The sequence below is a fragment of the Trachymyrmex septentrionalis genome, unplaced genomic scaffold (genome assembly GCF_001594115.1).
Source record: "Trachymyrmex septentrionalis isolate Tsep2-gDNA-1 unplaced genomic scaffold, Tsep1.0 scaffold25, whole genome shotgun sequence".
Classification (NCBI taxonomy): Eukaryota; Metazoa; Arthropoda; class Insecta; order Hymenoptera; family Formicidae; genus Trachymyrmex; species Trachymyrmex septentrionalis.
The window spans coordinates 3,033,652-3,049,348 of NW_017305408.1; the positions used below are offsets into that span (position 1 = coordinate 3,033,652).

The 15,697-nt window shown below is 35.4% G+C and overlaps 1 protein-coding gene and 1 pseudogene across 1 annotated transcript in view; one reads left to right on the forward strand and one right to left on the reverse strand.

The window, feature by feature from the left end:
• The window catches only part of LOC108748876 (leucine-rich repeat-containing protein 24-like), a 132,588-nt gene that overhangs the window by 107,541 nt on the left and 9,350 nt on the right, over positions 1-15,697 (forward strand). The window lies entirely within an intron of this gene.
• The window catches only part of LOC108748852, a 5,593-nt pseudogene continuing 3,470 nt past the window's right edge, over positions 13,575-15,697 (reverse strand).

Below are 15,697 nucleotides of genomic sequence, written 5' to 3' on the forward strand. Positions count from 1 at the left end.
TAAAACTTTTCTATTTTTATCTTCTATTCTTCTATTTTCGCTTCGTTTAACGACGGAATTCCATTTGTGGCGAGTTTCGTTCGTTGCGAATTTTCAAGAAAACACCGAGATCTGACACAGCTAATTATTTTTTCAAGTTTGCCTATGTATGTTACTAACATACATAAGTGTAAGCAGAAAGCGGTTGCGCTGGAAAGCTTCGCGACTGTGTGGTTGCGCGACAGCGAGAGAGGGGAAATTATCATGATTTTATACTGTATGCACTTTGACCATTTAACAGCACGTACGCGTCGTGGGTACAAAGAAAAGTACTTCACTTTGAAAGTCCTGCCGAGCCAGCAGCATCATGAAATCGTAGGGATTTTTATAGAACCGAGAATTTACCAACGCACGAATTGGCGCAATAAGAAATAGAAGTGCGCAATAAGAAATAGAAGTGCGCAATAAGAAAACGCGGGATGAAGTAATTATAGAAAAGCTAACACAAATCTCCTTGATTTTCAAATTCGTTCGAAACTACTGAGATCTAACAGCTATGGAATTTAGGATCTACGAATTCTATGATCTATGGAAGCTTAGAGTTACAGCCTGTAAGATCTGTTGGAACGATCTCTATGGAACTGAACTTCCGTGAAGTTTGAAGTCTAGTAGAAACTAAGATCTATGCAAGTTAGAATTCAAGGAGAGTTAGAATCGGTGGAATCTTCGATAGCTACAGATCGCTAAGAATTATGGAACGTATGATCCATGAGAATTAAAATTTACATCGCATCTCCTTTCAGATTCGTGGAAAATATGTGACGTCCCGTCGCGTCGTGCGGATATATACAATAGAGTATGCTCAATCGTTTGAAACAGCCTTAAGCTTCAACTATAGGATACGCCTACGGCGTAGGCCTCGCTCGCCAAGGTAACTTTGGAAATTTCGTTATAACGTTATTCAAGCGAGTTAGCGCGGGTGTCGCCAAGTTTGACACTTTACCCCGTATTCGCACCTGACACTTAACGTTAAGTCGGGTCGTCTGAACACGAGACCCTTCCTATGTTTACTCTCACGCGACTAACACGTAGAACCGCATTCAGCGCCAAATGGGCGGCCTGGATATCAAACTTGGTTTGTTTACATCCGCTGCGTTTGACACATGATCAGCGAGACGTCTCTTGGCGATAAACAGCGAAACTTGCTTCCGTCCGTGTTCCCATAGATATTACAGCTTAGTTGACTGAAACTTTATATTGGCTTTACTTCAATATTCTATCAGTGATTCTCCGATGGAATTTCTCGTCTCCTTAATTGAAATATAAATGGTTGATGTATAATTCACGCGTAAAGAAGAACTTACGTAAATTCGTGAGCACGTAGTGACGTATGCAGAGATGTGGTAATGAAAATTTTGCGAACAACTTTTGGGGTTGTGAAGCGACTCGCGTACGCCGAGAGTTCTCATTTCATAGGAGATCTACGAGACTACTTCGCTGTTACTGCGACACTAGCAGGTTCTCCTCCTGAATCTCAGTATGGTAGTCTAGGTCACGGCACGACGCGCGAAATTACAAATTCACCATCGTAAGCGTATTCTCCTCGTTCAAAAGGAGCATCGTGCCATCTCTGAGCGTAACTTATTTACGCCACCATTGTTAGACGAAACAGTTGCACAGACCCGCTTGTGAAGCTTATTACTCTAGGACGAGAGCACTCCGTTCCCTGTATAACCTCTTAGACCCTGGATACTATTAGATCCTCGTATTCGTAGATTCACACGAGTCTTTAAAACTATTTGTTTTAGGATCTACGAAAGATGTATGATAGCTTCAGATTTCTCTTTCGATTCTAGATACGTCGATTTTATGCTTTAGGTATCATACAATCGCTCGGATTTCATTGTTAACTTTGTCAAACAATTGTTAAGCCCAATTGATAGCGCATATGTGTTCTGATATTGGTACATGATTTTTTATGGGTTGAAATCTATTATTGCTTGTTCCTATTGTATGCTTTTAAGAATTACATGATATTTCAACGCTACTCCATTAAACTCGTGAAATGAAGTGCAATAGGAGTGTTGTTACTTACATAAATAGAAAAATCGTAATAGCATTGCTACTTTTTCAGTGTATTTCATAGCAAAATTACAGAAAATATAAGTTAAATAGTCTAAGTCTTAATTATTTGTCGTATTTTAGAATATTATTAAAATTAAATTAATTACATTAAGGTTTTTGCTTTATATTTTTTTAAAAGTTAAATAAACAAAAGTGTTAAAAATGCTCTAGTGTGCACTAGCGCGCGCGCGTGTGTGCGTGTATGTTTCCTAAATTGCATCACAATCTAATCTTTTAAATCGCACATTACCTGATATTTTTCCATTTCTTACATTTTTATTCCATTTATTATTATGTAAAAGTGTATATTGTGAACCTACCAAGTGTTTCGTTTCACATAGAAATTCCTTAAAGTACTTCTTGAAATTATCATACGTTTTAGAAATTATGAAAAATATATTCTCAAGTTTTTAACAGCATAATAAAATACAATTTTTTCTTTTTCTCATATAATTTTTAAATTTTTTGCATTATTATAATGTTTTAAATATTGGTATGGTGTGATTTAGGTAACAAATTTCCGAAATCGTACCATACTGAAAAAATCCTTATTTTAAACGTTATAATAACGCAAAAAAATTATGAAAAAATTACATAAGAAAGGGAAAAAAGTACAGTTTACTGTGCTGTAGAAGGTGTTCCTAAGTGTGTAGAATGTTCTTCCTAATTTTAGAGTTATGAGCCTTTAAGTGAAAAGTGGTGCGATTTCGACAACCTTACTCTATATAGCTTTCACAGTTTTTTTTCTTTGTAAGTCTATAGTCTCTTTTCAGAGACGTAATGATTTCTTCTGCATATATCCGCTGAGTGAAATCTACAATTTTTAACGCTGGTTACAAGTGGTCTATTAGAAGAGATTATCATAACAAAGATATTTTTGGTGGTTTGCCGTTATCTTCCGAGAAGTGATGATCAAATAAAATCATTTGATGTGTGTTCTAGATTTGAAGCCGAATTTTTGGTATAGATAGATATGTAACGATCTCTGCGTCACGATCGCCACATCACAGAAATTAGCTTTCACAGACAATTCCTTTTTAAAATTCATAGATGAATTTTTGTTGAGAAATTACCCATTTATATCCTGGTAACATCAATATCCATAAAATTGAAAATTTCGGAAATTCGAATAGAAATAAGAAACATTCGTTTTAGACACATAAAAACATGAAACTCACTTCTCCTATAATTGAGCAAATGAATATTGGCCAGTTAATATACATAAAAATATATATATGTTACAATATATATTTATCGGTACATATTTCGAATTTTCTGCATAGAAAACATATAAGATATGTTATCTGTAAAATTTCTATAATGATAGCGTCTATTTACACTTTACACATTATAATGAGAACCGTTTGTTCGCGAGGTGCCTGTTGATCTTTCCTCCTGTCCAAGGTAAATCAAAGAGGATTTGTAATTTGCTTTGTTACACCGTAAATAACAAGCGTTGCTATGGAAGAAAAAACAATGTTGATCGTCTGGCTATGAAGGCTATGAAATGGCGGATCATTTTGCCAGGAAGCTTGGTCATTGAGGTAAAACTTTTTATCTTTCCACCTTTATTGAGGCGTTCTGCCTTTATTGAGTCTTCAATCATGGCATAGTGCATAAAGTAGAATTATGCTAACAAAGACGATATACGAGACATTTTGCAAGCGCTAGTCTATATTAATATTTTACGAAAAATTCTCTTGTTACGATTTTTGCTGTAACAGATAGATTTTTCCGCGTGATTTAGTCTTTTTGAGCGTTCGAGGAGTTCTGTAACTTGTATTGTATATTTGTGTGTAAGGTATTATTAAATATGTTGTATGTTAATAAGCGTGTTATTAAACATGTCATATTAATTATGCTACAGCGAAATATTCGGAAGAGAAACATGAATCTTAGCTAAAATACATTACAAAGATGATACGAAGCGCCACTACGGTCTGAATGTTAAGATGTTGAACTACTGTATATTATATATTCAATTAAATGAATTAATTTCAGTTGATAATTCGTTTCATGATAATTACGTGCCGATATGGTTTATTACAGTTTTTTAAGATTTGGGAAATTTGAGGGAATTATTAATATTTCAGATTAATTGCGTTGAAAGTCCGACAACCATATCGGCACGTAATTATCATATCTGTAATTAATTCATTTAATTGAATATATACAATAATATACAGTAGTTCAACATCTTAACATTCAGACCGTAGTGGAGCTTCGTATCATCTTTGTAATGTATTTTAATATAAACGGTTGTGTTTCCAATCATAATCTTAGCTAAAATTTACCTAAATGTTGATTTAAATATACATATATATGTTTAGTCAAGTCATGTCGCTCTACTTTTAACTATTCGAAGTCAAAATTCAAATTCAATACAAGATTTTTCCATCACAAACTAAAAAACATTAGCTTAATAAGTAATAAAGTTTAAATTCAGTTTAACAATCGATTGAAATCATAATTTAATTTTTCTTTTATTAAGTGGGAAATGCCACCGCCGTGGCTGGATCGTTATCATAAATTAATAAATTATACTTGGCTGTTTCATGATCTCTTTCAATTTTAATATTTACACAACTTGAAAATACATAACAGTTAGATTTGCAACAAAAGTCTATGATCTCTTTGAATTGTAAGGAGTACATGTACGGATAGTTCCGCAATTTAAAAAGCACATGTTGATCTTTTCACGAGAATGCTCGATGAAATTGCAGCGAGTGTAAGGCAAGATCTCGTGGTTTTAGACATCTGCACGCTCCATCCACTCAGACGAATTAGAAACGGAGTAATCAGTCGAAGTTGGTACACAGACCATTCAGCCCTTCGTTCACACACGCGCTCGTCTATTCTTCTGCAGAATCGATTAGTCGAAAGTAGCACACAAGCTGCCATTAACGCAAGCAGTGTGTTGCGTTCGGCTAGCCGCACAGCTTTTCTTCGTGTTGTTTGCCAAGAAATCAATAGCTCTTACCCGAGAGCTTCTACGAGCAGAGGTCGTTCGTAGGGTGAACGAGCATTATTCAAACGTGAGCATTTAGTTCTTGCTTTCAATGTTCTTGATTCTTGAAAACCGCAATTTGTTTTCTTTAATGGATATTTTTTGTTATTTACTGCATATATATATATATATATATATATATTTTTGTTTTTAGTAGATACCTCATATAATATTTAACGTAAGATGTCTTTATAACGTCTGCGTAATGTATCGTGCGGCAGATTATTCCAATGACGCAAGTAGTTACCAACCGACGATGTTCCGTTAAGAGCTTAGAGACTTTCAGTATTAAGCTCGCAGGAGAAGCTTGGCAAGTTGAGCTGCCGTCCTGTACTTCCTCATTTAAATCAATATGAAAATTGACAAAGTCCGCGCGACAACGTTCGCGGCAGTTTCCCAACGGCACACTTAATTACGTGTAAGCTACGAGATTCATTTATTAAAATTACATTGTTAACTATCATCTCGTGCAGAGGAATGAGTGAATTCTTAGAGCGATTAAAGACTAATTACACCTTTCAGAGACTCTCGATTGTCCGAAATGACGTGCGTTGGCGTCGCCAACAAGTTGAAATAATAGTTCATCAGCTGTCGCTGGTCTTTAGCTTAATTGTATACATAGATTGGTACATTATTGGTAGATTGGTCTTTTTGTCTGGTTTCTCTTTGACGCATTAAATATATATAAGATACAAACAATTTTCGAATATACCGAAATACAATTTTCCGAGTATTGAACGTTCGCAAATTGTTGCAAACGTAACACCCATTGTAGCACGCGCGGCGCGACGTGGTTTTCGATTTCTTGTTCCTTTTTGTATCTTTTTCTTTTTTCCAGCAGCGGGGCGTCGGCTGGCCAGAACGGCGTCGCGGCGCCTCCGCTTTGAGTTTTCCAACCCCTACAATTCTCCCCCGTACCCCCCCCCCCTTTCGCCCCGTTTACACCACCGCGCCGGCACGACGCGACGTGGTGCACAACAAACGGCGTGTGATATGTTCTCGTATTCCCCCTTTCCTACCCTTTTTCACCGCCCTTTCGACGAGACGTATCGCTCTCTCTCCCCATACGTGGTAAACGTATTGGTTCTTCCAAACATTTCCATGTTCCTCTGTGGTTGTTTCGACTTTTGGTGAAATATTTTAGTCATACCATTGGCCATGCGATATTCGTTATATCCAGTCCGATGTTTGTGTAGATGTAGTGTAGTTTTAATATTCCGTTATTTAAGCATTTATTATGGGAATGGTATAACTAATATATATATATATATATATATATATATATATATTGATTTTAGAAATGTGACGAAAAAGAGAGGTATATCTCGGCGATTCAAGTTGTTGAATTGATATGCGAGACCATTTTCGGGAAATCGCTGTGTGATCTCTGTGTATATTAGGGAATGATGACGCCGCAGGCGAAAGTTCGCCCGCGAACGAAGTTTCGCTACCTCGAATAATCTCCGTAGAGGCGATTCGGTCAGACTTTGCGGCGAAGCTGTTTGCATCCGGCTGCATATTTCACACGTCGTATATGTTCCGCCATATTTGCATCGCGGCCTTGTAATCTCGTTGAAGTACAACGACCGCGAGACAGGCACCTCTCGTATTGTTGCTCGCTAGTTTGCCGTCCCGAGTCGCTTATTGTCGCTCGTCGTCTCCTCCTGTGGGAGACGTCGAATCCAGGATGGGGATGAGGGGATGATGTTCGCGATCGTAAAATGGCGACAATGAAGGAAAAAGCGTTGACAGCATCCGACGGCCACGTTTGCATTCAAAGGCTATTCGAGGTTTAACTACATGCATCCTTTGGGATTTTATTTACAGCCTCAGTCGATTAAATTAAAATGCTTCTTTAAATTTAAAAACTGTAGGAGCAATACATAAAAAGTATACAAAAGTATACTCAGTGACTCGTGAATTAATTATAATTTACTGTAAACTGTATCGGTGATGTTGAGAAAAATGCAAGTCCATGTTACTGACGTAAAAAACCGAAAATGAAAAAGCGGCGTGTGAGAGGATGTCATTTTCGTCGACGAGATGAGCACAAAACAAGCCGACGTACCGTTCACGAATTTTGTCGGAACACCCGACGAAAACTTGTATTCGCGTACAAAAACGCGCACGTCGACTAATTACGACGCTAATTTAAAAGGTCTTGGCGACGTTAACATTTCTCATTAAGAGAGTAACAAGCAGCTCGTAGTCAAAAATAACGAAGTAGTCTGAAAATAACGAAGTCTTCGTCTGAAATTTTATGGGACGTAAACTTGCCCCGTTATAATGATGTGATGCCGACAATTATTACAATATGTTGTGTAACGAATAAAAAGTTGCAACATATCAAGTTACCTAGGTAACTTTGTTATGCGATAAATGTGTATGAGCATTTATATGAGAAATAAATTAATTTCTACGCGAAACAATTTCGTAGATTTCTGTTTCACTCCTCTATTGGATTACCAGGAACGATATCCGGTTTCCTAATGCATTTCCGAGGATAGTTACTGAATCGATAACTTGCGCAAGATATAGGGAAAGAGAAAGAGAGAGAGAGAGAGAGAGAGAGAGAGGGGGGGGAGGGGGCGAGGAGGAAGGGAGGGAGGGAGAAGGAGAGAACCGAGAAAGGTGCACATTTCATCATTTTATGATCCGTCCTCAGCTCTCACAACGCGACCGCTGGCGGGTCAGATTAAATTGCATCTACGCCGACTAACGGGCGCATTAAATCTCGTAAGCCCCGCCTGATGGCAGATTCCGCAGCGAGTTACGTCCGCACGAATTTTCAGACGTCGACGATATTCGCCGTCGGCTTAACGTCGAGCTACGTCAAGCGTCGTCGTCGTCGTCGTCGTCGTCGTCGTCGCCAAACATGCAACTGTTTGGCGATTCAGCTCGCGGAGAGGACCAACGACGCACGTAATAGGGAAATGCGTCGACCTCGTAGTACCATTCCACTTTCCAGTACCAGACCCTTTCCCCGGACCAGTAGCCGCAAAAGCGAAGGATGGTTCAATGATGATTCAGTAATTTCATGGCTCGACGGAGCGAGTCCCGCTTAAAAGTGATTGCCGCCGGATGTCACGCGTCCGCTTTTGATCACCCAAATAAGATCGCGGAAAGACGGCTTGAAATTCCACGATTCGAGAGACGGGAAGGGATGATTTATGAGGTACTTTAAGATTAAATCAGTTTCTTCATATTCGTGAAAAATTGCCTATTCTAAATCGGAATGGACACGTTAATAAATTTAAGCATCTGTTTGCGAATATATAAAAATATATTGCGTCTTCTTTTCTTATTTTTATAAAAATAGGATAATAAATATTTTTAATGTTAGAGATAAAATCAGAATTTATAATATGTCATAATATTAAATATAAAATTTATACCATGATATCATAAATTCTACGTTATATAATGTTAAATCATTCAAATACATATTTAGTTATTTTACTTCCATTTCATAACGCGAGTTTCACGACAGTTATTTGTGTTTATGAACATTCCGTGAGGCGCGCATTTATTGATGCGTCGTATCAAGGAAAGAGAATATATAATATATGAATATATATATTTGCAATTCCGTGGCAATTAGCGGTTTAATTTTAATTTAAACGAATTATCAGCCCACGACGTTGACGACAACGAGCCGATGCGACAGTTGTTGTGTGGTCGTTCTGGACCTACCAGTAAATAACGGTAAAATCAGCGATGTACTACATATTATCTCTATTAGCCATAGTTATTAGAGCAATTACGGACGTAACATAATGCCTATTTGCAAGGTGTATTCGAACGCGATTGCGACGTTGGCGCGCGTTGCCCTTAACAAACGATATTTTCAAAACAATTAACTGATAATTCGCGTCTGCATTAGAGGTCTGCATATTCGAGGTCTTGTTTAATTTTACGATAATTAGGTCATATCACGTCCTCAATGATGGCATCGACGACAAAACGAAATATTTTCCTGTAATACTGTAATGTTTAACATGTTAAACACATGTTAAACATTAATGTTTAACATGTTAATTACATTTTAAACTGAAGTTTTATTTAAGCTTAAATCAATTCAAAATTAAAATGAAAGTTTTCTTATATTTCTACAGTTTGGAAACTTAACTTTAACAGCTTCTTTTATAAGCGATAAACTGTCGATAGGTTCGTCGTCGAATGTTATCGTCGTTCTGGTCAGTTTCATTTCTACAGTTTGCGATTTCGAGAAAATACGCGACTTTTTCGTTCCTTGAATCAGCCTGTATATTCGTGATTTATTACACGGGTATCCGTCGCTCGATTCGCGTTTGCGGACATTATCGGCGGCTTGTCGTCGACGAGGCATTTGGCCCTTTATTTCCCCGACTTCGCGGAAGGAAGAAAAATAGATGGTGCTCCTCGTGGCGCCCCGGGATCGTTACTTTCCAGATCTCTCTCGGTGGAAGACGGTGGAAAAAGTCGGACGCGTTTTCGCGGCGCATCGATTACGGTATTCGGTAATTTTGTGCTCCGTCGGAGCGAGTTGAAAAAAAATATCACTGCGCGTTATTTAGACGCCGTCGATTTGGACTATTTCGACTAGAAATGGAAATCGAGATGTGATTATATCCCGAACTGCATTTGAAGTCTGATTTGTTACTAACGAGAAGAGAATTTGTCGATCATTTCGATAATTCGTCAAAGTTATATATATATATAAAACAAATAGTACAATAGAAAAATAAAATAAATTATAAAGTAAACAGCTATATATAAACGAATAAAACGTCATAATAAAAAGAGGACAAATCTTCCTTTGTTGAGAAAAAAAGGCGATAAGAACCCCAATCTTTTATCTTTCGTATCTTGTTACAACGAGGGTTCAGTACTGTTCAAATTTAGTGAAATTTTCCACATTGAAAATTTGTATTTACCTAACAGGGGTCTGTCAAAGCAAGGGAGAAATGTGTCCGAGAGTTTGAAGAAGGGGTCGCTACAAAAGGAAGGGTGAGAATGGAAGGTAAGGATCAAATTCGCCGTTCGATTTGTGACTGATCGATCGTGACGCTCAGTAATTCTACACTTCGTTGAAGCGGCTTCGTGTTAACGAGAAAGGAAGGAAAAAGTTCGGATATGGGTATTCTCTTGCATCACATAATGGAAGTTACTTTATTGAGTTCAAAAAGAAAATAAAAATAAAAACTATGGAATGTCGTTGTGCTTTTTAAAATAAAAATGTTTATAATACAGCGCATACAAAAAATATACAGTATACACGACTTAAATATGCATGACTCAAGTTATGTAACGTTATGTGAGTTTTTTTTACCTCGAATAATGAAACTAGAAGATCGATATTAATTAAGTTAATTAAATGCGGTATACTCGACGATATGATTTTATTTTTTTTGTTTGCCGCATTATCATAGACTTATTACATTATAAGCTAAAGACGAAGTCTCTTTCGATTCTGATACTCTTGAAGGATCGATTAGATCGGATTCGAATGACATTAAAATACAATTTCCTATCATTGGGTGCTTCTTCCACTACTCTCAAAGGAATAAAAGCTACTCGTAGTTAATTGAATTAACATGGCCGATGTTCTAGTAGCGGAAAAGTCATTCAAGCAATATTCATATTTTCGCAATTTAAAGGAAAGATAATTGTCAACAATATAATATATTATAGGACCGTATATGTGTGATGACACAAAGCCTGTAGAAATCAAAGCCTTAAACGGTCTAGCTGGATCTTAAATGCTCGTATGATTTTTGAGTGAATTTATATAGGGGAGAGAGATCGGGGTTAGTTGACTATAGGGGTAAGAATAATCGAGGCTACACACACACACGCACACGCACACACATTAAAAACACGCGAGACACGTGTAAATTGCGCTGAGCATGCAGCAGCGACTGCCGCTAAGTCTGCTGTGACATCTTGTTGCAAACACATCTATGATAGAAGTTTGATAGAAGTGTTATAATTTAAAAAAATCGTACACCTAAGTAAATATTTTTATTCTTAAAGTTTTTGTTTTACAATTGTATATGATTATCTGAGATATTTGATTTTCACTTGGATAGTAAGGGCCGTATTCATAGTTCTCGACTTGAGGATTCCTAATGACTTTAGGCCGCCTTGGCTAAGTAGCCTTAAAAAAACTTAAGGACTAAAAGATGTATAATTTCACAGTGTTTATTTGAGTAATCGTTACAGAAATATCAAAGAATTGGTGATTTTTCTCGTGCTGCTAATGGCAACAATGACAATTAGGTTAAGCGCGTAACGCGCATTCTTCGCGTTGTTATCAAAACGTGTATCTAATTTCAGCAATTTGCTTTTTTAGATTATCGTACATTTACTAAATTCTTGCATTTTTTGTTGGCAAAGGATTTTGATATTAACGCATTTGGTTTTTCGTGTTTTTCATGGACAAAAGATAAAACATAACATGGAGATAGGGAGATATTTTCAGAAACAGAAAAACTGTTCATCAAGTAGCTGAAAATAAAAAAATTTTGGAAAATATGAGAAAAAATTCGTGAATCTTTTTGTAGTCAAGGCTTTATGCCCAAAAGTATAAAGCAACTGAGGAAATGTTATAACATAAAACAAAAGTAAGTTTATATTTTATATTAATGTTATATAGAATATTACACGTATCTATTTATTAAATGTTACAGAAGCAGGCAGCAAAACACGACAGTGAGACAGAACAGATTATTAACTAGTGGAGATTCTCCTACACCCATAGAGAAAAATGTTGTTACAGACGTAGCGCAAGCTACTATTCCAGATATAGACGTGAAGTTAGAAAACAAATGGGATAGTATTGCAGTATACGAAAAAAAATGCCAGTACAATTAATTGTTGCATTTAAAATATGTGAAAAGTAAAACTTTGTTTTTCTATAGATACAACAATAGGGAATGGATCATCCAATTCTTTACATGAAGATGATTCATCAGACATTGAGTGTAAGGCTATTAGTACTTTCAAAGCTTCCTGTAGTAAAATACTATTGGACAGAAAAATTATTGAAGCATGCCTTAATAAGGCATCGAATGAGAATAATAAAAGAGTATTGAAATCACGCAATGACAATATATCATACATTACGTCTAAAAAGAAATGCAACTGTAATGATAGGTTATTAGAACTGCAGATTAAAAAAATTAAACAGAACAACAAAAAGAACTTCATGAACAAAGCGGCAACGGCCGAAATAAAATTGACTGTTTTGCGAGTTGTGACAGCTGAGTAGGAATTAAACAATGAAAGTACAATATAAAGTGTTTTTTCAGACAGCATGCATAGAGTCTTTAAGATATACAATACCTTTGACGTCTTTTATGACATATGTACTGTCTGAATTGTTATTTTTACTATGTTTCAAGCAACAGATTTGGATTAAATTATTAAGATAAATGTAAAAGCAATTTCGAGTTTGTGCAATTGCAATTTTTGTTTTTATTATGTAAGGCAAATATTACTTTTATTTTCATCTGAGTAATGCTAAAAATATATTTCGTGTTGTAGTTGTAATATAGCAACTGATTAACACTTATAGAAAAGGTATTACTGGTTATAATAAATTAATCAGTCATAAATTACTGAACAATAATAATTTACTTACTAATCAATTTATTACAGTTAGTAATACTTTATGATATATGTACATGCAATCGTTACCAAAAATATTACTTCAGTGATTTACTAAAGATTAAAAAATAATTATGTTGATAACTGTTATCTTAATTCGTAATTTCAAAAAAAACTGTAGTATTACTTTGTTTTTTGACGTTAAAGTGTGACATTCTATATCTGTTGTATGTTCCTCGTTTTCTCTATTGAAATTTATAAGGATTATTATATTAATATAGTAAGAGAGTTAATTTAAAAAGTATTGACATTAAAAGATATGACTAATTTTAAAGTTTTTTTTAGACTAATTTTAAACTTTATTAACTTGCTACAATTACTTTATTAAAATATACGTTTAGTACAAATAATGTGATGTTTCTTTTAATTAATTAATAAAGAATATGCTCTTTCAACAAATGTATTTTAATAAACTCATTATGTAAATTAAAAATTTGTCAGAGCAAAGGCATGTCGGAATACAAGCCCACCAGACACAATGTTGTTAGCTGGTGGATCAGCTTTATTTTCGTCTTCCTCTTGTATCTCTTCTTCATCGGGAACGTAGATGTTATGCTATAGCCCAATGTTGTGTAGTACAGCCATAGCACAAATTGTGGCCATTGAAGTATTTAGTTTGGTCCGTAGAGTACCTTTTATATAATAAAATCGGCGCTTCCAAATATCAATTAATCTCTTCATAATGTTTCTGATTGTCTTATGAGCGGTATTATAGCTAATTTCATGTATGTTCCGTGGTGTCAAGAAGGGCGTTAGTAACTTGTGGCTGCAAGCGTAACCGTTGTCCCTCAAGAGTAGTCCAGAAATTTCATTCCTATAAAATCGAGCGCAAATAGCGCTTTCTGTTATAAATTCGACTGTCATGGGTTGATCCCGGGTATCTTGCTACAATGTCTAATATTTTCATTCGAGGTCCACTTATTACCTAGTAAAAAAAATCATATAAATATGGTTTATATTGTACATAAGGACTCCTACAGTCGAACGACTTTGTAGCGTCACAGTTGAAAGCGCCGATCCGTTCATACGGAGTTATTTTTTGGCGCTTTCAACTGTGCCGCTACAAAGTCTGTAGGAGTTAATGTCGCCACGGATTCTCTTTATATATTAGTAACACAATTAACAAAATTTCACCTGTACGTTTAGGGACAAATAGCCTTTGCGATTTCAGAATACTTCTGCATTTTGACTTCCTAGATTAGCAATACAAATATACGAGTATGTGTAATATGATCAATAGTACACTGAATATTTTCAATTCTCTACACACAAGAATACAGTTTACTATGGAGGTTGGTATTAATGGCAGAATGTGTGTTTTCTTGATACAATCATCGACAATCAGAGAATTATTTTTGATATCACAAAGCAACCTTTTCTAACAGGTTCCTTAATTTCTATTCGAATCATCCTCTCTGTCACAAAAGAGGCACAATTATCAGTTTTTTATTAGATAAAATATTCTATTTGTCACATCCTCGCTTTCAACAAAAAATTTGATCGACGCAATTCACACTTTTCTTGAAAATGGTTATTCTCTCTCTATTTTTTCCACAATTGAACAAAAATTAAAATTTCTTATATTTAATAAAAATACTACATATAATTTACAAATCAAAGAAAAATATTTTACTATTTCTTATGTACATTTCATATCAGAAAGTTTTCTACCTATTTCTAACATGTTTCATTGTAAACTAGCTTTTACCATCACCAATACTTAAAAAAATTTTATTAAGAGAGGTAAAGATAAGTTGGAATTGCTTTCGAATCAAAATGTTATATATAAGATCTCATGTGATGATTGTGACGCCAGCTATGTTGGCCAAACCAAGAGAAAACTATTGGGTTGTTCGGAAAGTAATTTCGTTTTTTTCCCAACAGAGGACTTAATTTTATTTTTCACAGCCAACTTCACACTTAAGCAGCATAATCATTATATATTTTGACAGCTGATATAGCAAGGCTCGCTTGTGAAAAAAGTTCGATTGATTCTACGCAGTAGTTTTTGGTTGGTGCCCTATCAAATATGAAAGTGAAAAGCAGCATTTTCGGCATATTTTACTTTTTTACTATCGAAAAATGCTGTTCAAGCAAGAAAAAAATTATCCGATGTGTATGGAGAAGATGTATTGACAGAACGCCAGTGCCAAAACTGGTTTGCAAAATTTCGATCCGGCAATTTTGATGTTGAAGATGCACCACGTTCTGGAAGGCCAGTTGAAGCTGATGAAGACACAATAAAGGCATTAATTGATGCAAATCGGCAAATAACAACTCGTGAGATCGCTGAGAGATTAAATTTATCGAATTCGATCGTTCATGATGATTTGAAGCGCGTCTGATTGAAAATCGTCTTTCATTTTCATAAGAAAAAACGAAATTACTTTCCGAACAACTTAATAGATACTAGATTGCGTGAACACATTTCGGATATTAACAAAAAAACTGGTTTTCCATCTGTTATATCCGATCATCGCGTTAATTTTAATCATAATTTCCAAGATGGAATAATGTGAAGATTTTAGACAGCGAGTCTTCTTATAACAAAAGATTAATATCTGAAATGATTCATATTAAAAGACAGAGTCGAGGTTTAAATAAACAAAATGATACTGAATCATTACCAGAATCCTACTCACAAATCATACAATCTCTTTCTACCTCGTAATTATCTTTCTTTCCTCTCTATACATCCCCCCTCCTATGTTTCTTCTACCTATCCCCCCTTTTTATTCTTACTTCCCACTATTTGCTAACATCAACTTCTCTTTCTTTCTCTGAAATTCATTTCAAATTTATTTTGTTTAATAACATTGAAGATAAGAGACATCGATCTTTCTCTCATCGCATTGTCTATTTTACTTTATTCATATTAATTTTTTTTAGACTAAACTCTTAACCACAATTATAAAAGATATTTTTCTTATATATATA